This window comes from Chiloscyllium plagiosum, unplaced genomic scaffold (assembly GCF_037043375.1).
Source record: "Chiloscyllium plagiosum isolate Xiang-an unplaced genomic scaffold, Cpla_swu_hap1 HiC_scaffold_46, whole genome shotgun sequence".
NCBI lineage: Eukaryota > Metazoa > Chordata > Chondrichthyes > Orectolobiformes > Hemiscylliidae > Chiloscyllium > Chiloscyllium plagiosum.
This window is the reverse complement of record NW_028270184.1, coordinates 62336731-62363087: the sequence shown is the minus strand read 5'-3', so window position 1 is coordinate 62363087 and position 26357 is coordinate 62336731.

Sequence of the window (26357 nt, the reverse complement as noted above, 5' to 3'; positions counted from 1 at the left end):
GGGACACACACACACAGAGCGAGGGAGGGACACACACACACACAGAGCGAGGGAGGGACACTCACACACACAGCGAGGGAGGAACACACACATACAGCGAGGGAGGGACACACACACACACACACAGAGCGAGGGAGGGACACACACACACACAGAGCGAGGGAGGGACACACACACACAGAGCGAGGGAGGGACACACACACACACACAGAGCGAGGGAGGGACACACGCACACACACACACAGCGAGGGAGGAACACACACTCACAGCGAGGGAGGGACACACACACACACAGCAAGGAAGGGTCACGCACGCACACAGCAAGGGCTGAACATGCTCACACAGCGAGGGAGGGACACGCTCACACACAGTGAGGGGGACACGCACACATTGCAAGAGTGAGAGACATGCTCTCACACAACGAGGGAGGGACACACACAGCCACAACGATGGAGGGACACGCACACACAACGAGGGAAGGACACGCACACAGCGAGGGAGGGACACACACACACACAGCGAGGGAGGGACACGCACACACACACACAGAGCGAGGGAGGGACACACACACACACACAGCGAGGGAGGGACACGCACACACACACACAGAGCGAGGGAGGGACACGCACACACACACAGCGAGGGAGAGACACGCACACACACACACACAGCGAGGGAGGGACACGCACACACACACACAGAGCGAGGGAGGGACACACACAGCGCGGGAGGGACACACACACACACACACAGCGAGGGAGGGGCATACACACACACAGCAAGGGAGGGACACACACACACACACAGCGAGGGAGGGACACACACACACAGCGAGGGAGGGACACACACACACACACACACAGCGAGGGAGGGACACACACACACACGCAGTGCGAGGGAGGGACGCACACACACACAGAGCGAGGGAGGGACACACACACACAGAGCGAGGGAGGGACACACATACACACACAGCGAGGGAGGGGCACGCGCACACACAGCGAGGGAGGGACATGCACACACAGCGAGGGAGGGACACGCATACACACAGCGAGGGAGGGACATGCGCCCACAGCGAGGGAGGGACACGCGCACACACAGCAAGGGAGGGACGCGCGCCCACACAGCGAGGGAGGGACACACACACATACAGCGAGGGAGGGACATGCACACAAACACACACACAGCGAGGGATGGACACGAGCACACACAGCGAGGGAGGGACACGCGCACACACAGCGAGGGAGGGACACGCGCACACACAACGAGGGAGGGACTCGCCTACATAAAGCGAGGGAGGGACACGCGCACACACAGTGAGGGAGGGACACGCGCACACATAGCGAGGGAGGGACACGCGCACACACAGCGAGGGAGGGACACGCACACACAGCGAGGGAGGGACATGCACATACTTAGCGAGGGAGGGACATGCGCACACACTGCGATGGAGGGACACGCGCACACACAGCGAGGGAGGGACACGCGCACACACAGCGAGGGAGAGACACGCTCACACACAGCGACGAAGGGACACACGCACACACAGCGAGGGAGCGACACGCACACACACAGCGAGGGAGGGACACGCACACACACACACACAGCGAGGGAGGGACACGTGCACACACAGCGAGGGAGGGACACGCGCAAACGCAGCGAGGGAGGGACACGCGCACACACAGCGAGGGAGGGACACACACACACACATAGCGAGGGAGGGACACGCACACACACACACAGCGAGGGAGGGACACACACACACACAGCGAGGGAGGGACACACACACAGAGCGAGGGCGGGACACATTCACACACTGCGAGGGAGGGAGGCACACACACAGAGCGAGGGAGGGACACAATCACACACAGCGAGGGAGGGAGGCACACACACAGAGCGAGGGAGGGACATGCGCACACACAGCGAGGGAGGGACACGCACACACAGCGAGGGAGGGACACGCACACACAGCGAGGGAGGTACACGCACACACCGCGAGGGAGGGACACGCACAGCGAGGGCGGGACACATTCACACACAGCGAGGGAGGGAGGCACACACACAGAGCGAGGGAGGGACACAATCACACACAGCGAGGGAGGGAGGCACACACACACAGCAAGGGAGGAACACACACACACAGCGAGGGAGGGACACGCACACAGCGAGGGAGGGACACGCACACACATTGCGAGGGAGGGACACACAAACACAGCGAGGGAGGGACACACACACACAGAGCGAGGGAGGGACACACACACACACAGAGCGAGGGAGGGACACTCACACACACAGCGAGGGAGGAACACACACATACAGCGAGGGAGGGACACACACACACACACACAGAGCGAGGGAGGGACACACACACACACAGAGCGAGGGAGGGACACACACACACAGAGCGAGGGAGGGACACACACACACACACAGAGCGAGGGAGGGACACACGCACACACACACACAGCGAGGGAGGAACACACACTCACAGCGAGGGAGGGACACACACACACACAGCAAGGAAGGGTCACGCACGCACACAGCAAGGGCTGAACATGCTCACACAGCGAGGGAGGGACACGCTCACACACAGTGAGGGGGACACGCACACATTGCAAGAGTGAGAGACATGCTCTCACACAACGAGGGAGGGACACACACAGCCACAACGATGGAGGGACACGCACACACAACGAGGGAAGGACACGCACACAGCGAGGGAGGGACACACACACACACAGCGAGGGAGGGACACGCACACACACACACAGAGCGAGGGAGGGACACACACACACACACAGCGAGGGAGGGACACGCACACACACACACAGAGCGAGGGAGGGACACGCACACACACACAGCGAGGGAGAGACACGCACACACACACACACAGCGAGGGAGGGACACGCACACACACACACAGAGCGAGGGAGGGACACACACAGCGCGGGAGGGACACACACACACACACACAGCGAGGGAGGGGCATACACACACACAGCAAGGGAGGGACACACACACACACACAGCGAGGGAGGGACACACACACACAGCGAGGGAGGGACACACACACACACACACACACAGCGAGGGAGGGACACACACACACACGCAGTGCGAGGGAGGGACGCACACACACACAGAGCGAGGGAGGGACACACACACACAGAGCGAGGGAGGGACACACATACACACACAGCGAGGGAGGGGCACGCGCACACACAGCGAGGGAGGGACATGCACACACAGCGAGGGAGGGACACGCATACACACAGCGAGGGAGGGACATGCGCCCACAGCGAGGGAGGGACACGCGCACACACAGCAAGGGAGGGACGCGCGCCCACACAGCGAGGGAGGGACACACACACATACAGCGAGGGAGGGACATGCACACAAACACACACACAGCGAGGGATGGACACGAGCACACACAGCGAGGGAGGGACACGCGCACACACAGCGAGGGAGGGACACGCGCACACACAACGAGGGAGGGACTCGCCTACATAAAGCGAGGGAGGGACACGCGCACACACAGTGAGGGAGGGACACGCGCACACATAGCGAGGGAGGGACACGCGCACACACAGCGAGGGAGGGACACGCACACACAGCGAGGGAGGGACATGCACATACTTAGCGAGGGAGGGACATGCGCACACACTGCGATGGAGGGACACGCGCACACACAGCGAGGGAGGGACACGCGCACACACAGCGAGGGAGAGACACGCTCACACACAGCGACGAAGGGACACACGCACACACAGCGAGGGAGGGACACGCACACACACAGCGAGGGAGGGACACGCACACACACACACACAGCGAGGGAGGGACACGCGCACACACAGCGAGGGAGGGACACGCGCAAACCCAGCGAGGGAGGGACACGCGCACACACAGCGAGGGAGGGACACACACACACACATAGCGAGGGAGGGACACGCACACACACACACAGCGAGGGAGGGACACACACACACACAGCGAGGGAGGGACACACACACAGAGCGAGGGCGGGACACATTCACACACTGCGAGGGAGGGAGGCACACACACAGAGCGAGGGAGGGACACATTCACACACAGCGAGGGAGGGACACGCACACACAACGAGGGAGAGACACACACACACAGCGAGGGAGGGACACGCACACACAGCGAGGGAGGGACACGCACACACAGCGAGGGAGGGACACACACACACACACAGCGAGGGAGGGACACATTCACACACAGCGAGGGAGGGACACGCACACACAGCGAGGGAGGGACAAGCACACACAGCGAGGGAGGGACACGCACACACCGCGAGGGAGGGACACGCACAGCGAGGGAGGGACACACACACAGAGCGAGGGAGGGAAACACACGCACACAGCGAGGGATGGACACACACACACACAGACTGCGAGGGAGGGACACGCACACACACAGAGCGCGGGAGGGACACACACAGCGAGGGAGGGACATGCACACACACAGCGAGGGAGGGACACACACAGCGAGGGAGGGACACACACACAGAGCGAGGGAGGGACACACACACAGAGCGAAGGAGGGACACACACACACACACACACACACAGCGAGGGAGGGACACATTCACACACAGCGAGAGAGGGAGGGAGGCACACAAACAGAGCGAGGGTGGGACACATTCACACACAGCGAGGGAGGGAGGGAGGCACACACACAGAGCGAGGGAGGGACACATTCAGACACAGCGAGGGAGGGAGGCACACACACAGAGCGAGGGAGGGACATGCGCAAACACAGCGAGGGAGGGACACACACACACACAGCGAGTGAGGGAGTCAGACACACAGAGCGAGGGAGGGACACATTCACACACAGCGATGGAGGGACATATTCACACACAGCGAGGGAGGGACATATTCATACACAGCGAGGGAGGGGCACATTCACACACAGCGAGGGAGGGAGGCACACACACAGAGCGAGGCAGGGACACGCGCACACACAGCGAGGGAGGGACAAGAACACACACCGAGGGAGGGACACGCATACACACAGCGAGGGAGGGACATGCGCACACAGCGAGGGAGGGACACACACACACACAATGAGGGAGGGACGCGCTCACACACATCGAGGGAGGGACACGCACACACACAGCGAGGGAGAGACACGCGCACACACAGCGAGGGAGGGACACGCGCACACACAGCGAGGGAGGGACACGCGCACACACAGCGAGGGAGAGACTCGCGCACACACAGCGAGGGAGGGACACGCGCGCACACAGCGAGGGAGGGACACGCACACACACAGCGACGGAGGGACACGCGCACACAAAGCGAGGGAGGGACACGCGCACACACAGCGACGGAGGGACACGCGCACACACAGTGAGGGAGGGACACGCACACACACAGCGAGGGAGGGACACACGCACACACAGCGAGGGAGAGACACGCGCACACACAGCGAGGGATGGACACGCGCACACACAGCAAAGGAGAGACACGTGTACACACAGCGAGGGAGGGACACGCGCGCACTCAGCGAGGGAGGGACACGCGCACACACAGCGACGGAGGGACATGCGCACACACAGCGAGGGAGGGACACGCACACACAGCGAGGGAGGGACACGCACACACAGCGAGGGAGGGTCACACACACACAGCGAGGGAGGGACACATTCACACACAGCGAGGGAGGGACACGCACACACAACGAGGGAGAGACACGCACACACAGCGAGGGAGGGACACGCACACACAGCGAGGGAGGGACACGCACACACAGCGAGGGAGGGACACACACACACACACAGCGAGGGAGGGACACATTCACACACAGCGAGGGAGGGACACGCACACACAGCGAGGGAGGGACAAGCACACACAGCGAGGGAGGGACACGCACACACCGCGAGGGAGGGACACGCACAGCGAGGGAGGGACACACACACAGAGCGAGGGAGGGAAACACACGCACACAGCGAGGGATGGACACACACACACACAGACTGCGAGGGAGGGACACGCACACACACAGAGCGCGGGAGGGACACACACAGCGAGGGAGGGACAAGCACACACACAGCGAGGGAGGGACACACACAGCGAGGGAGGGACACACACACAGAGCGAGGGAGGGACACACACACAGAGCGAAGGAGGGACACACACACACACACACAGCGAGGGAGGGACACATTCACACACAGCGAGAGAGGGAGGGAGGCACACAAACAGAGCGAGGGAGGGACACATTCACACACAGCGAGGGAGGGAGGGAGGCACACACACAGAGCGAGGGAGGGACACATTCAGACACAGCGAGGGAGGGAGGCACACACACACAGCGAGGGAGGGACACATTCAGACACAGCGAGGGAGGGAGGCACACACACAGAGCGAGGGAGGGACATGCGCAAACACAGCGAGGGAGGGACACACACACACACAGCGAGGGAGGGAGTCAGACACACAGAGCGAGGGAGGGACACATTCACACACAGCGAGGGAGGGACATATTCACACACAGCGAGGGAGGGACATATTCACACACAGCGAGGGAGGGGCACATTCACACACAGCGAGGGAGGGAGGCACACACACACAGCGAGGGAGGGACACGCGCACACACAGCGAGGGAGGGACAAGCACACACAGCGAGGGAGGGACACGCATACACACAGCGAGGGAGGGACATGCGCACACAGCGAGGGAGGGACACGCGCGCACACAGTGAGGGAGGGACACACACACACACAATGAGGGAGGGACGCGCTCACACACATCGAGGGAGGGACACGCACACACACAGCGAGGGAGAGACACGCGCACACACAGCGAGGGAGGGACACGTGCACACACAGCGAGGGAGGGACACGCGCACACACAGCGAGGGAGAGACTCGCGCACACACAGCGAGGGAGGGACACGCGCGCACACAGCGAGGGAGGGACACGCACACACACAGCGACGGAGGGACACGCGCACACACAGCGAGGGAGGGACACGCGCACACACAGCGACGGAGGGACACGCGCACACACAGTGAGGGAGGGACACGCACACACACAGCGAGGGAGGGACACACGCACACACAGCGAGGGAGAGACACGCGCACACACAGCGAGGGATGGACATGCGCACACACAGCGAAGGAGAGACACGTGCACACACAGCGAGGGAGGGACACACGCGCACTCAGCGAGGGAGGGACACGCGCACACATACGGAGGGAGGAACACACACACACACAACGAGGGAGGAACACACACACACACACAGCGAGGGAGGGACACGCGCACACACAGCGAGGGAGGAACACACACACACACAACGAGGGAGGAACACACACACACACACAGCGAGGGAGGGACACGCGCACACACAGCGAGGGAGGGACATGCACACACTTAGCGAGGGAGGGACATGCGCACACACAGCGAGCGAGGGACACGCGCACACACAGCGAGGGAGGGACATGTGCATACACAGCGAAGCAGGGACACGCGCACACAGCGAGGAATGGACATGCACACACAGCGAGGGAGGTACACGCACACACCGCGAGGGAGGGACACGCACAGCGAGGGAGGGACACACACACAGAGCGAGGGAGGGACACACACACACACACACACACACACACACACACTGCGAGGGAGGGAAAGGCACACACACAGCGAGGGAGGGAGGGAGGCGCACACACACAGTGAGGGAGGGACAAGCACACACACAGCGAGGGAGGGACACGTACAGCGAGGGAGGGACACACACATACAGAGCGCGGGAGGGACACACACAGCGAGGGAGGGACAAGCACACACACAGCGAGGGAGGGACATGCACACACTTAGCGAGGGAGGGACATGCGCACACACAGCGAGGGAGGGACACGCGCACACACAGCGAGGGAGGGACACCCGCACACACAGCAACGGAGGCACACGCGCACACACAGCGAGGGAGGGACACGCGCACACACAGCGAGGGAGGGACACGCGCACAGACAGCGAGGGAGGGACACGCGCACACACAGCGAGGGAGGGACATGCGCACACACAGCGAGGGAGGGACACACACAGCGAGGGAGGGACACGCACACACACACACACACACAGCGAGGGAGGGACACACACACACACAGCGAGGGAGGGACACACACACACAGCGAGGGCGGGACACATTCACACACAGCGAGGGAGGGAGGCACACACACAGAGCGAGGGAGGGACACAATCACACACAGCGAGGGAGGGAGGCACACACACAGAGCGAGGGAGGGACATGCGCACACACAGCGAGGGAGGGACACGCACACACAGCGAGCGAGGGACACGCACACACAGCGAGGGAGGGACACGAGCACACACAGTGAGGGAGGGACACACGCACACACAGCGAGGGAGGGTCACACACACACAGCGAGGGAGGGACACATTCACACACGGCGAGGGAGGGACACGCACACACAACGAGGAAGGGACACGCACACACAGCGAGCGAGGGACACGCACACACAGCGAGGGAGGGACACACACACACACACAGCGAGGGAGGGACACATTCACACACTGCGAGGGAGGGACACGCACACACAGCGAGGGAGGGACAAGCACACACAGCGAGGGAGGGACACGCACACACCGCGAGGGAGGGACACGCACAGTGAGAGAGGGACACACACACAGAGCGAGGGAGGGACACACACACACACACACACTGCGAGGGAGGGACACACACAGCGAGGGAGTGAGGGAGGCGCACACACACAGTGAGGGAGGGACAAGCACACACACAGCGAGGGAGGGTCACGCACAGCAAGGGAGGGATACACACACACTGAGCGCGGGAGGGACACACACAGCGAGGGAGGGACAAGCACACACACACAGCGAGGGAGGGACACACACAGCGAGGGAGGGACACACACACACAGAGCGAGGGAGGGACACACACACAGAGCGAAGGAGGGACACACACACACACACACACACAGCGAGGGAGGGACACGCACACACACAGCGAGAGAGGGAGGGAGGCACACACACAGAGCGAGGGAGGGACACAATCACACACAGCGAGGGAGGGAGCGAGGCACACACACAGAGCGAGGGAGGGACATGCGCACACACAGCGAGGGAGGTACACATTCACACACAGCGAGGGAGGGACACATTCACACACAGCGAGGGAGGGAGGCACACACACAGAGCGAGGGAGGGACATGCGCACACACACCGAGGGAGGGACACGCACACACAGCGAGGGAGGGACACATTCACACACAGCGATGGAGGGACACGCACACACAGCGAGGGAGGGTCACGCGCACACACAGCGAGGGAGGGACACACGCACACACAGCGAGGGAGGGACACGCTCACGCAGCGAGGGAGGGACACATTCACACACAGCGAGGGAGGGACACGCTCACACAGCGAGGGAGGGACACGCACACACAGCGAGGGAGGGACACGCACACACAGCGAGGGAGGGACACACACACACAGCGAGGGAGGGACACATTCACACACAGCGAGGGTGGGACACGCACACACAGCGAGGGAGGGACAAGCACACACAGCGTGGGAGGGACACGCACACAGAGCGAGGGAGGGACAAGCACACACACAGCAAGGGAGGGACACACACAGCGAGGGAGAGACACACACACACAGCGAGGGAGGGACACACACACACACACACACAGCGAGGGAGGGACACGCACACACACAGCGAGGGAGGGAGGGAGGCGCACACACAGAGCGAGGGAGGGACATGCGCACACACAGCGGGGGAGGGACACACACACAGCGAGGGAGGGACACACACACAGCGAGGGAGGGACACGAACACACAAAGCGAGGGAGGGACACATTCACACACAGCGAGGGAGGGAGGGAGGCGTACACACCGATCGAGGGAGGGACATGCGCACACACAGCGAGTTAGGGACACACACACACACAGCGAGGGACGGACACACACACACAGCGAGGGAGGGACACACACACACACAGCGAGGGAGGAACACACACACACAGCAAGGGAGGAACACACACACACAGCGAGGGAGGAACACACACAGCGAGGGAGGAACACACACACACAGCGAGGGAGGGACACACACACACAGCGAGGGAGGGACACACACACACACAGCGAGGGAAGGACACGCACACACAGCGAGGGAGAGACACACACACACAGCAAGGGAGGAACACACACACACAGCGATGGAGGAACACACACACACAGCGAGGGAGGGACACACACACACAGCGAAGGGAGGGACACACACACACAGCAAGGGAGGAACACACACACACAGCGAGGGAGGAACACACACACACAGCTAGGAAGAGACACACTCACACAGCGAGGGAGGAACACACACACACAGCGAGGGAGGAACACACACACACAGCGAGGGAGGAACACACACACACAGCGAGGGAGGGACACACACACACAGCGAGGGAGGGACACGCACACACAGCGAGGGATGGACACACACACAGAGCGAGGAAGGGACACACACACAGAGCGAGGGAGGGACACACACACACAGCGAGGGAAGGACACGCACACACAGCGAGGGAGGGACACACACACACAGCGAGGGAGGGACACACACACACAGCGAGGGAGGGACACACACACACACAGCGAGGGAGGGACACACACACACACAGCGAGGGAGGGACACACACACACAGCGAGGGAAGGACACGCACACACAGCGAGGGAGGAACACACGCACACAGCGAGGGAGGGACACACACACACACAGCAAGGGAGGAACACACACACACAACGAGGGAGGGACACGCACACACAGCGAGGGAGGGTCACGCGCACACACAGCGAGGGAAGGACACACGCACACACAGCGAGGGAGGGACACACGCACACACAGCGATGGAGGGACACATTCACACACAGCGAGGGAGGAACACGCTCACACAGCGAGGGTGGGACACACACACACAGCGAGGGAGGGACACGCACACACAGCGAGGGAGGGACACACACACACAGCGAGGGAGGGACAAGCACACACAGCGTGGGAGGGACACGCACACACAGCGAGGGAGGGACAAGCACACACACAGCAAGGGAGGGACACACACAGCGAGGGAGAGACACACACACACAGCGAGGGAGGGACACACACACACACACACAGCGAGGGAGGGACACGTTCACACACAGCGAGGGAGGGAGGGAGGCGCACACACAGAGCGAGGGAGGGACATGCGCACACACAGCGGGGGAGGGACACGCACACACACAGCGAGGGAGGGACACACACACAGCGAGGGAGGGACACGAACACACACAGCGAGGGAGGGACACATTCACACACAGCGAGGGAGGGATGGAGGCGTACACACCGATCGAGGGAGGGACATGCGCACACACAGCGAGTTAGGGACACACACACACACAGCGAGGGACGGACACACACACACAGCGAGGGAGGGACACACACACACACAGCGAGGGAGGAACACACACACACAGCAAGGGAGGAACACACACACACAGCGAGGGAGGAACACACACAGCGAGGGAGGAACACACACACACATCGAGGGAGGGACACACACACACAGCGAGGGAGGGACACACACACACACAGCGAGGGAAGGGCACGCACACACAGCGAGGGAGAGACACACACACACAGCAAGGGAGGAACACACACACACAGCGATGGAGGAACACACACACACAGCGAGGGAGGGACACACACACACAGCAAGGGAGGAACACACACACACAGCGAGGGAGGAACACACACACACAGCTAGGAAGAGACACACTCACACAGCGAGGGAGGAACAGACACACACAGCGAGGGAGGAACACACACACACAGCGAGGGAGGAACACACACACACAGCGAGGGAGGGACACACACACACAGCGAGGGAGGGACACGCACACACAGCGAGGGATGGACACACACACAGAGCGAGGAAGGGACACACACACACAGCGAGGGAGGGACACAAACACACAGCGAGGGAAGGACTCGCACACACAGCGAGGGAGGGACACACACACACAGCGAGGGAGGGACACACACACACAGCGAGGGAGGGACACATTCACACACAGCGAGGGAGGGACACACACACACACAGCGAGGGAGGGACACACACACACACAGCGAGGGAGGGACACACACACACAGCGAGGGAAGGACACGCACACACAGCGAGGGAGGAACACACGCACACAGCGAGGGAGGGACACACACACACACAGCAAGGGAGGAACACACACACACAGCGAGGGAGGGACACACACACACAGCGAAGGAGGAACAAACACACACAGCGATGGAGGAACACACACACACAGCGAGGGAGGGACACACACACACAGCGATGGAGGAACACACATACACAGCGAGGGAGGGACACACACACACAGCGAGGGAGGGATACACACACACACACACACACACACACACAGCGAGGGAGGGACACACACACACAGCGATGGAGGAACACACACCCACACAGCGTGGGAGGGACACACACACACAGCTAGGGAGGGACACACACACACACAGCAAGGGAGGGTCACGCACGCACACAGCAAGGGCTGAACATGCTCACACAGCGAGGGAGGGACACGCTCACACACAGTGAGGGGGATACACACACATTGCAAGAGTGAGAGACATGCACTCACACAACGAGGGAGGGACACACACAGCCACAACGATGGAGGGACACATACACACAGCGAGGGCGGGACACATTCACACACAGCGAGGGAGGGAGGCACACACACAGAGCGAGGGAGGGACACAATCACACACAGCGAGGGAGGGAGGCACACACACAGAGCGAGGGAGGGACATGCGCACACACAGCGAGGGAGGGACACGCACACACAGCGAGGGAGGGACACGCACACACAGCGAGGGACGGACACGCGCACACACAGCGAGGGAGGGACACACGCACACACAGCGAGGGAGGGTCACACACACACAGCGAGGGAGGGACACATTCACACAAAGCGAGGGAGGGACACGCACACACAACAAGGGAGAGACACGCACACACAGCGAGGGAGGGACACGCACACACAGCGAGGGAGGGACACGCACACACAGCGAGGGAGGGACACACACACACACACAGCGAGGGAGGGACACATTCACACACAGCGAGGGAGGGAGGCGCACACACAGAGCGAGGGAGGGACATGCGCACACACAGCGGGGTAGGGACACGCACACACACAGCGAGGGAGGGACACACACACAGCGAGGGAGGGACACGAACACACACAGAGAGGGAGGGACACATTCACACACAGCGAGGGAGGGAGGGAGGCATACACACGGATCGAGGGAGGGACATGCGCACACACAGCGAGGGAGGGACACACACACACACACAGCGAGGGACGGACACACACACACAGCGAGGGAGGGACACACACACACACAGCGAGGGAGGAACACACACACACAGCAAGGGAGGAACACACACACACAGCGAGGGAGGAACACACACAGCTAGGGAGGAACACACACACACAGCGAGGGAGGGACACACACACACAGCGAGGGAGGGACACACACACACACAGCGAGGGAAGGACACGCACACACAGCGAGGGAGGGACACACACACTCAGCAAGGGAGGAACACACACACACAGCGATGGAGGAACACACACACACAGCGAGGGAGGGACACACACACACAGCGAGGGACGGACACACACACACAGCTAGGAAGAGACACACTCACACAGCGAGGGAGGAACACACACACACAGCGAGGGAGGAACACACACACACAGCGAGGGAGGGACACACGCACACAGCGAGGGAGGGACACGCACACACAGCGAGGGATGGACACACACACAGAGCGAGGAAGGGACACACACACAGAGCGAGGGAGGGACACACACACACAGCGAGGGAAGGACACGCACACACAGCGAGGGAGGGACACACACACACAGCGAGGGAGGGACACACACACACAGCGAGGAGGGACATACACACACAGCGAGGGAGGGACACACACACACACAGCGAGGGAGGGACACACACACACACAGCGAGGGAGGGACACACACACACAGCGAGGGAAGGACACGCACACACAGCGAGGGAGGAACACACGCACACAGCGAGGGAGGGACACACACACACACAGCAAGGGAGGAACACACACACACAGCGAGGGAGGAACGCACACACACAGCGAGGGAGGAACAAACATACACAGCGATGGAGGAACACACACACACAGCGAGGGAGGTTCACACACATACACAGCGAGGGAGGGACACACACACACAGCGAGGGAGGGACACACACACACACACACACACACAGCGAGTGAGGGACACACACAAACAGCGATGGAGGAACACACACCCACACAGCGTGGGAGGGACACACACACACAGCTAGGGAGGGACACACACACACATACAGCAAGGGAGGGTCACGCACGCACACAGCAAGGGCTGAACATGCTCACACAGCGAGGGAGGGACACGCTCACACACAGTGAGGGGGATACACACACATTGCAAGAGTGAGAGATATGTACTCACACAACGAGGGAGGGACACACACAGCCACAACGATGGAGGGACACACACACACAGCGAGGGCGGGACACATTCACACACAGCGAGGGAGGGAGGCACACACACAGAGCGAGGGAGGGACACAATCACACACAGCGAGGGAGGGAGGCACACACACAGAGCGAGGGAGGGACATGCGCACACACAGCGAGGGAGGGACACGCACACACAGCGAGGGAGGGACACGCACACACAGCGAGGGAGGGACACGCGCACACACAGCGAGGGAGGGACACACGCACACACAGCGAGGGAGGGTCACACACACACAGCGAGGGAGGGACACATTCACACACAGCGAGGGAAGGACACGCACACACAACGAGGGAGAGACACGCACACACAGCGAGGGAGGGACACGCACACACAGCGAGGGAGGGACACGCACACACAGCGATGGAGGGACACACACACACACACAGCGAGGGAGGGACACATTCACACACAGCGAGGGAGGGACACGCACACACAGCGTGGGAGGGACAAGCACACACAGCTAGCGAGGGACACGCACACACCGCGAGAGAGGGACACGCACAGCGAGGGAGGGACACACACACAGAGCGAGGGAGGGAAACACACACACACAGCGAGGGAGGGACACACACACACACAGACTGCGAGGGAGCGACACGCACACATACAGCGTGGGAGGGAGGGAGGCGCACACACACAGCGAGGGAGGGACAAGCACTCACACAGCGAGGGAGGGACACGCACAGCGAGGGAGGGACACACACACACACAGAGCGCGGGAGGGACACACACAGCGAGGGAGGGACAAGCACACACACAGCGAGGGAGGGACACAAACAGCGAGGGAGGGACACACACAGAGCGAGGGAGGGACACACACACAGAGCGAAGGAGGGACACACACACACACACACACACAGCGAGGGAGGGACACATTCACACACAGCGAGAGAGGGAGGGAGGCACACAAACAGAGCGAGGGAGGGACACATTCACACACAGCGAGGGAGGGAGGGAGGCACACACACAGAGCGAGGAAGTGACACACACACACAGCAAGGGAGGGAGGCACACACACACAGCGAGGGAGGGACACATTCAGACACAGCGAGGGAGGGAGGCACACACACAGAGCGAGGGAGGGACATGCGCAAACACAGCGAGGGAGGGACACACACACACACAGCGAGGGAGGGAGGCAGACACACAGAGCGAGGGAGGGACACATTCACACACAGCGAGGGAGGGAGGGAGGCACACACACAGAGCGAGGGAGGAACATGCGCACACACAGCGAGGGAGGGACATATTCACACACAGCGAGGGAGGGACATATTCACACACAGCGAGGGAGGGGCACATTCACCCACAGCGAGGGAGGGAGGCACACACACAGAGCGAGGGAGGGACACGCGCACACACAGCGAGGGAGGGACAAGCACACACAGCGAGGGAGGGACATGCATACACACAGCGAGGGAGGGACACGCGCGCACACAGTGAGGGAGGGACACACACACACACAATGAGGGAGGGACGCGCGCACACACAGCGAGGGAGGGACACGCACACACACAGCGAGGGAGAGACACGCGCACACACAGCGAGGCAGGGACACGCGCACACACAGCGAGGGAGGGACACGCGCACACACAGCGAGGGAGAGACTCGCGCACACACAGCGAGGGAGGGACACGCGCGCACACAGCGACGGAGGGACACGCGCACACACAGCGAGGGAGGGACACGCGCACACACAGCGACGGAGGGACACGCGCACACACAGTGAGGGAGGGACACGCACACACACAGCGAGGGAGGGACACGCGCACACGCAGCGAGGGAGAGACACGCGCACACACAGCGAGGGAGGGACACGCGCACACACAGCGAAGGAGAGACACGTGCACACACAGCGAGGGAGGGACACGCGCGCACTCAGCGAGGGAGGGACACGCGCACACACAGCGACGGAGGGACACGCGCACACACAGCGAGGGAGGGACACGCGCAAACACAGCGACGGAGGGACACGCGCACACACAGCGAGGGAGGGACACGCACACACACAGCGAGGGAGGGACACGCGCACACACAGCAAAGGAGAGACACGCACACACACAGCGAGGGAGGAACACGCGCACACACAGCGAGGGAGGAACACGCGCACACATAGCTAGGGAGGGACACGCGCACACACAGCGAGGGAGGAACACACACACACACAACGAGGGAGGAACACACACACACACAGCGAGGGAGGGACACGCGCACACACAGCGAGGGAGGGACATGCACACACACAACGAGGGAGGGACACGCACACACACAGCGAGGGAGGGACACGCGCACACACAGCGAGGGAGAGACACGCACACACACAGCGAGGGACGAACACGCGCACACACAGCGAGGGAGGAACACGCGCACACATAGCGAGGGAGGGACACGCGCACACACAGCGAGGGAGGAACACACACACACACAACGAGGGAGGGACACGCGCACACACAGCGAGGGAGGAACACACACACACACAACGAGGGAGGAACACACACACACACAGCGAGGGAGGGACATGCGCACACACAGCGAGGGAGGGACACGCGCACACACAGCGAGGGAGGGACATGCGCACACACAGCGACGGAGGCACACGCGCACACACAGCGAAGGAGGGACACGCGCACACAGCGAAGGTTGGACATGCACACACAGCGAGGGAGGGACACGCACACACCGCAAGGGAGGGACACGCACAGCGAGGGAGGGACACACACACAGAGCGAGGGAGGGACACACACACACACACACACACACACACACTGCGAGGGAGGGACACGCACACACACAGCGAGGGAGGGAGGGAGGCGCACACACACAGTGAGGGAGGGACAAGCACACACACAGCGAGGGAGGGACACGCACAGCGAGGGAGGGACACACACATACAGAGCGCGGGAGGGACACACACAGCGAGGGAGGGACAAGCACACACACAGCGAGGGAGGGACACGCACACACTTAGCGAGGGAGGGACATGCGCACACACAGCGAGGGAGGGACACGCGCACACACAGCGAGGGAGGGACACACGCACACACAGCGACGGAGGCACACGCGCACACACAGCGAGGGAGGGACACACCCACACACAGCGAGGGAGGGACACGCACACACACACACACACAGCGAGGGAGGGACACACACACACAGCGAGGGCGGGACACATTCACACACAGCGAGGGAGGGAGGCACACACACAGAGCGAGGGAGGGACACAATCACACACAGCGAGGGAGGGAGGCACACACACAGAGCAAGGGAGGGACATGCGCACACACAGCGAGGGAGGGACACGCACACACAGCGAGCGAGGGACACGCACACACAGCGAGGGAGGGACAGGAGCACACACTGTAAGGGAGGGACACACGCACACAAAGCGAGGGAGGGTCACACACACACAGCGAGGGAGGGACACATTCACACACGGCGAGGGAGGGACACGCACACACAACGACGGAGGGACACGCACACACAGCGAGGGAGGGACACGCACACACAGCGAGGGAGGGACACACACACACACAGCGAGGGAGGGACACATTCACACACTGCGAGGGAGGGACACGCACACACAGCGAGGGATGGACATGCACACACAGCGAGCGAGGGACACGCACACACCGCGAGGGAGGGACACGCACAGCGAGGGAGGGACACACACACAGAGCGAGGGACGGACACACACACACACACACACACACACTGCGAGGGAGGGACACGCACACACACAGCGAGGGAGGGAGGGAGGCGCACACACACAGTGAGGGAGGGACAAGCACACACACAGCGAGGGAGGGACACGCACAGCGAGGGAGGGACACACACACACTGAGCGCGGGAGGGACACACACAGCGAGGGAGGGACATGCATACACACAGCGAGGGAGGGACACGCGCGCACACAGTGAGGGAGGGACACACACACACACAATGAGGGAGGGACGCGCGCACACACAGCGAGGGAGGGACACGCACACACACAGCGAGGGAGAGACACGCGCACACACAGCGAGGGAGGGACACGCGCACACACAGCGAGGGAGGGACACGCGCACACACAGCGAGGGAGAGACTCGCGCACACACAGCGAGGGAGGGACACGCGCGCACACAGCGAGGGAGGGACACGCGCACACACAGCGACGGAGGGACACGCGCACACACAGCGAGGGAGGGACACGCGCACACACAGCGACGGAGGGACACGCGCACACACAGTGAGGGAGGGACACGCACACACACAGCGAGGGAGGGACACGCGCACACACAGCGAGGGAGAGACACACGCACACACAGCGAGGGAGGGACACGCGCACACACAGCGAAGGAGAGACACGTGCACACACAGCGAGGGAGGGACACGCGCGCACTCAGCGAGGGAGGGACACGCGCACACACAGCGACGGAGGGACACGCGCACACACAGAGAGGGAGGGACACGCGCAAACACAGCGACGGAGGGACACGCGCACACACAGCGAGGGAGGGACACGCACACACACAGCGAGGGAGGGACACGCGCACACACAGCGAGGGAGAGACATGCACACACACAGTGAGGGAGGAACACGCGCACACACAGCGAGGGAGGAACACGCGCACACATAGCGAGGGAGGGACACGCGCACACACAGCGAGGGAGGAACACACACACACACAACGAGGTAGGAACACACACACACACAGCGAGGGAGAGACACGCGCACACACAGCGAGGGAGGGACATGCACACACTTAGCGAGGGAAGGACATGCGCACACACAGCAAGGGAGGGACACGCGCACACACAGCGAGGGAGGGACATGCGCACACACAGCGACGGAGGCACACGCGCACACACAGCGAAGGAGGGACACGCGCACACAGCGAAGGTTGGACATGCACACACAGCGAGGGAGGGACACGCACACACCGCGAGGGAGGGACACGCACAGCGAGGGAGGGACACACACACAGAGCGAGGGAGGGACACACACACACACACACACACACACACACTGCGAGGGAGGGACACGCACACACACAGCGAGGGAGGAGGGAGGCGCACACACACAGTGAGGGAGGGACAAGCACACACACAGCGAGGGAGGGACATGCACAGCGAGGGAGGGACACACACATACAGAGCGCGGGAGGGACACACACAGCGAGGGAGGGACAAGCACACACACAGCGAGGGAGGGACACGCACACACTTAGCGAGGGAGGGACATGCGCACATACAGCGAGGGAGGGACACGCGCACACACAGCGAGGGAGGGACACGCGCACACACAGCGAGGGAGGGACACGCGCACACACAGCGAGGGAGGGACACACCCACACACAGCGAGGGAGGGACACGCACACACACACACACAGCGTGGGAGGGACACACACAGCGAGGGAGGGACACACACACACAGCGAGGGCGGGACACATTCACACACAGCGAGGGAGGGAGGCACACACACAGAGCGAGGGAGGGACACAATCACACACAGCGAGGGAGGGAGGCACACACACAGTGCGAGGGAGGGACATGCGCACACACAGCGAGGGAGGGACACGCACACACAGCGAGCGAGGGACACGCACACACAGCGAGGGAGGGACATGAGCACACACAGGGAGGGAGGGACACACGCACACACAGCGAGGGAGGGTCACACACACACAGCGAGGGAGGGACACATTTACACACGGCGAGGGAGGGACACGCACACACAACGACGGAGGGACACGCACACACAGCGAGGGAGGGACACGCACACACAGAGAGGGAGGGACACACACACGCACACACACAGCGAGGGAGGGACACATTCACACACTGCGAGGGAGGGACACGCACACACAGCGAGGGATGGACATGCACACACAGCGAGCGAGGGACACGCACACACCGCGAGGGAGGGACACGCACAGCGAGGGAGGGACACACACACACAGAGCGAGGGAGGGACACACACACAGAGAGGGAGGGACACACACACGCACACACACAGCGAGGGAGGGACACATTCACACACTGCGAGGGAGGGACACGCACACACAGCGAGGGATGGACATGCACACACAGCGAGCGAGGGACACGCACACACCGCGAGGGAGGGACACGCACAGCGAGGGAGGGACACACACACACAGAGCGAGGGAGGGACACACACACACACACACACACACTGCGAGGGAGGGACACGCACACACACAGCGAGGGAGGGAGGGAGGCGCACACACACAGTGAGGGAGGGACAAGCACACACACAGCGAGGGAGGGACACACACAGCGAGGGAGGGACAAGCACACACACAGCGAGAGAGGGACACACACAGCGAGGGAGGGACACACACACAGAGCGAGGGAGGGACACCACACAGAGCGAAGGAGGGACACACACACACACAGCGAGGGAGGGACAAGCACACACACAGCGAGGGAGGGACACAAACAGCGAGGGAGGGACACACACACAGAGCGAGGGAGGGACACACACACAGAGCGAAGGAGGGACACACACACACACACAGCGAGGGAGGAACACGCGCACACATAGCGAGGGAGGGACACGCGCACACACAGCGAGGGATGGACACAATCACACACAACGAGGGATGAACACACACACACACACACAGCGAGGGAGGGACACGCGCACACACAGCGTGGGAGGGACATGCACACACTTAGCGAGGGAGGGACATGCGCACACACAGCGAGGTAGGGACAGGCGCACACACAGCGAGGGAGGGACACGCGCACACACAGCGACGGAGGCACACACGTAAACACAGCGAGGGAGGGACACGCGCACACAGCGAGGGATGGACATGCACACACAGCGAGGGAGGGACACGCACACACCGCGAGGGAGGGACACGCACAGCGAGGGAGGGACACACACACAGAGCGAGGGAGGGACACACACACACACACACACACACACACACACAAACACTGCGAGGGAGGGACACGCACACACACAGCGAGGGAGGTAGGGAGGCGCACACACACAGTGAGGGAGGGACAAGCACACACACAGCGAGGGAGGGACACGCACAGCGAGGGAGGGTCACACACACACTGAGCGCGGGAGGGACACACAGCGTGGGAGGGACGAGCACACACACAGCGAGGGAGGGACACACACAGCGAGGGAGGGACACACACACAGAGCGAGGGAGGGACACACACACAGAGCGAAGGAGGGACACACACACACACACACAGCGAGGGAGGGACACGCACACACACAGCGAGGGAGGGAGGGAGACGCACACACACAGCGAGGGAGGGACACATTCACACACAGCGAGAGAGGGAGGGAGGCACACACACAGAGCGAGGGAGGGACACAATCACACACAGCGAGGGAGGGAGCGAGGCACAAACACAGAGCGAGGGAGGGACATGCGCACACACAGCGATGGAGGGACACATTCACACACAGCGAGGGAGGGATACATTCACACACCGCGAGGGAGGGACACGCACAGCGAGGGAGGGACACACACACAGAGCGAGGGAGGGACACACACACACACACACACACACACACACACACACACTGCGAGGGAGGGACACGCACACACACAGCGAGGGAGGGAGGGAGGCGCACACACACAGTGAGGGAGGGACAAGCACACACACAGCGAGGGAGGGACACGAACAGCGAGGAAGGGACACAGACACACAGAGCGCGGGAGGGACACACACAGCGAGGGAGGGACAAGCACACACACAGCGAGGGAGGGACACACACAGCGAGGGAGGGACACACACACAGAGCGAGGGAGGGACACACACACAGAGCGAAGGAGGGACACACACACACACACACACAGCGAGGGAGGGACAAGCACACACACAGCGAGGGAGGGACACAAACAGCGAGGGAGGGACACACACACAGAGCGAGGGAGGGACACACACATAGAGCGAAGGAGGGACACACACACACACACACAGCGAGGGAGGGACAAGCACACACACAGCGAGGGAGGGACACAAACAGCGAGGGAGGGAGGCACACACAGAGCGAGGGAGGGACACATTCACACACGGCGAGGGAGGGAGCGAGGCACACACACAGAGCGAGGGAGGGACATGCGCACACACAGCGAGGGAGGGACACATTCACACACAGCGAGGGAGGGACACATTCAGACACAGCGAGGGAGGGAGGCACACACACAGAGCGAGGGAGGGACACAATCACACACAGCGAGGGAGGGAGCGAGGCACAAACACAGAGCGAGGGAGGGACAAGCGCACACACAGCGAGGGAGGGACACATTCACACACAGCGAGGGAGGGACACATTCACACACAGCGAGGGAGGGAGGGAGGCACACACACAGAGCGAGGGAGGGACATGCGCATACACACCGAGGGAGGGACACGCACACACAGCGAGGGAGGGACACGCACACACAACGAGGGAGGGACACGCACACACAGCGAAGGAGGGTCACGCGCACACTCAGCGAGGGAGGGACACACGAACACACAGCGACGGAGGGACACACGCACACACAGCGAGGGAGGGACACATTCACACACAGCGAGGGAGGGACACGCTCACACAGCGAGGGAGGGACTCGCACACACACAGCGACGGAGGCACACGCGCACACACAGCGAGGGAGGGACACGCGCACACAGCGAGAGATGGACATGCACACACAGCGAGGGAGGGACACGCACACACCGCGAGGGAGGGACACGCACAGCGAGGGAGGGACGCACACACAGAGCGAAGGAGGGACACACACACACACACACACACATACACACACACACACTGCGAGGGAGGGACACGCACACACACAGCGGGGGAGGGAGGGAGGCGCACACACACTGTGAGGGAGGGACAAACACACACACAGCGAGGGAGGGACACGCACAGCGAGGGAGGGACACACACACAGAGCGAGGGAGGGACACACACACAGAGCGAGGGAGGGACACACACACACACAACGAGGGAGGAACACACACACACACACAGCGAGGGAGGGACACACACAGCGAGGGAGGAACACGCGCACACATAGCGAGTGAGGGACACGCGCACACACAGCGAGGGAGGGACACACACACACACAACGAGGGAGGAACACACACACACACACAGCGAGGGAGGGACACGCGCACCCACAGCGTGGGAGGGACATGCACACACTTAGCGAGGGAGGGACATGCGCACACACAGCGAGGTAGGGACAGGCGCACACACAGCGAGGGAGGGACACGCGCACACACAGCGACGGAGGCACACGCGCACACACAGCGAGGGAGGGACACGCGCACACAGCGAGGGATGGACATGCACACACAGCGAGGGAGGGACACGCACACACCGCGAGGGAGGGACACGCACAGCGAGGGAGGGACACACACACAGAGCGAGGGAGGGACACACACACACACACACACTGCGAGGGAGGGACACGCACACACACAGCGAGGGAGGTAGGGAGGCACACACACACAGTGAGGGAGGGACAAGCACACACACAGCGAGGGAGGGACACGCACAGCGAGGGAGGGACACACACACACTGAGCGCGGGAGGGACACACACAGCGAGGGAGGGACAAGCACACACACAGCGAGGGAGGGACACACACAGCGAGGGAGGGACACACACACAGAGCGAGGGAGGGACACACACACAGAGCGAAGGAGGGACACACACACACACACACAGCGAGGGAGGGACACGCACACACACAGCGAGGGAGGGAGGGAGACGCACACACACAGCGAGGGAGGGACACATTCACACACAGCGAGAGAGGGAGGGAGGCACACACAGAGCGAGGGAGGGACACATTCACACACGGCGAGGGAGGAAATGAGGCACATACACAGAGCGAGGGAGGGACATGCGCACACACAGCGATGGAGGGACACATTCACACACAGCGAGGGAGGGACACATTCAGACACAGCGAGGGAGGGAGGCACACACACAGAGCGAGGGAGGGACACAATCACACACAGCGAGGGAGGGAGCGAGGCACAAACACAGAGCGAGGGACGGACATGCGCACACACAGCGAGGGAGGGACACATTCACACACAGCGAGGGAGGGACACATTCACACACCGCGAGGGAGAGACACGCACAGCGAGGGAGGGACACACACACAGAGCGAGGGAGGGACACACACACACACACACACTCTGCGAGGGAGGGACACGCACACACACAGCGAGGGAGGGAGGGAGGCGCACACACACAGTGAGGGAGGGACAAGCACACAAACAGCGAGGGAGGGACACGCACAGCGAGGAAGGGACACAGACACACAGAGCGCGGGAGGGACACACACAGCGAGGGAGGGACAAGCACACACACAGCGAGGGAGGGACACACACAGCGAGGGAGGGACACACACACAGAGCGAGGGAGGGACACACACACAGAGCGAAGGAGCGACACACACACACACAGCGAGGGATGGACAAGCACACACACAGCGAGGGAGGGACACAAACAGCGAGGGAGGGACACACACATAGAGCGAAGGAGGGACACACACACACACACAGCGAGGGAGGAACACGCGCACACATAGCGAGGGAGGGACACGCGCACACACAGCGAGGGAGGGACACACACACACACAACGAGTGAGGAACACACACACACACACAGCGAGGGAGGGACACGCGCACACACAGCGAGGGAGGGACACGCGCACACACAGCGACGGAGGCACACGCGCACACACAGCGAGGGAGGGACACGCGCACACACAGCGAGGGAGGGACACGCACACACAGCGAGAGATGGACATGCACACACAGCGAGGGAGGGACACGCACACACCGTGAGGGAGGGACACGCACAGCGAGGGAGGGACACACACACAGAGCGAGGGAGGGGGACACACACACACACACACACACACACACACACTGCGAGGGAGGGACACGCACACACACAGCGGGGGAGGGAGGGAGGCGCACACACACTGTGAGGGAGGGACAAACACACACACAGCGAGGGAGGGACACGCACAGCGAGGGAGGGACACACACACACTGAGCGCGGGAGGGACACACACAGCGAGGGAGGGACAAGCACACACACAGCGAGGGAGGGACACACACAGCGAGGGAGGGATACACACACAGAGCGAGGGAGGGACACACACACAGAGCGAAGGAGGGACACACACACACACACACACAGCGAGGGAGGGACACGCACACACACAGCGAGGGAGGGAGGGAGACGCACACACACAGCGAGGGAGGGACACATTCACACACAGCGAGAGAGGGAGGGAGGCACACACAGAGTGAGGGAGGGACACATTCACACACGGCGAGGGAGGGAGCGAGGCACACACACAGAGCGAGGGAGGGACATGCGCACACACAGCGAGGGAGGGACACATTCACACACAGCGAGGGAGGGACACATTCAGACACAGCGAGGGAGGGAGGCACACACACAGAGCGAGGGAGGGACACAATCACACACAGCGAGGGAGGGAGCGAGGCACAAACACAGAGCGAGGGAGGGACAAGCGCACACACAGCGAGGGAGGGACACATTCACACACAGCGAGGGAGGGACACATTCACACACAGCGAGGGAGGGAGGGAGGCACACACACAGAGCGAGGGAGGGACATGCGCATACACACCGAGGGAGGGACAAGCACACACAGCGAG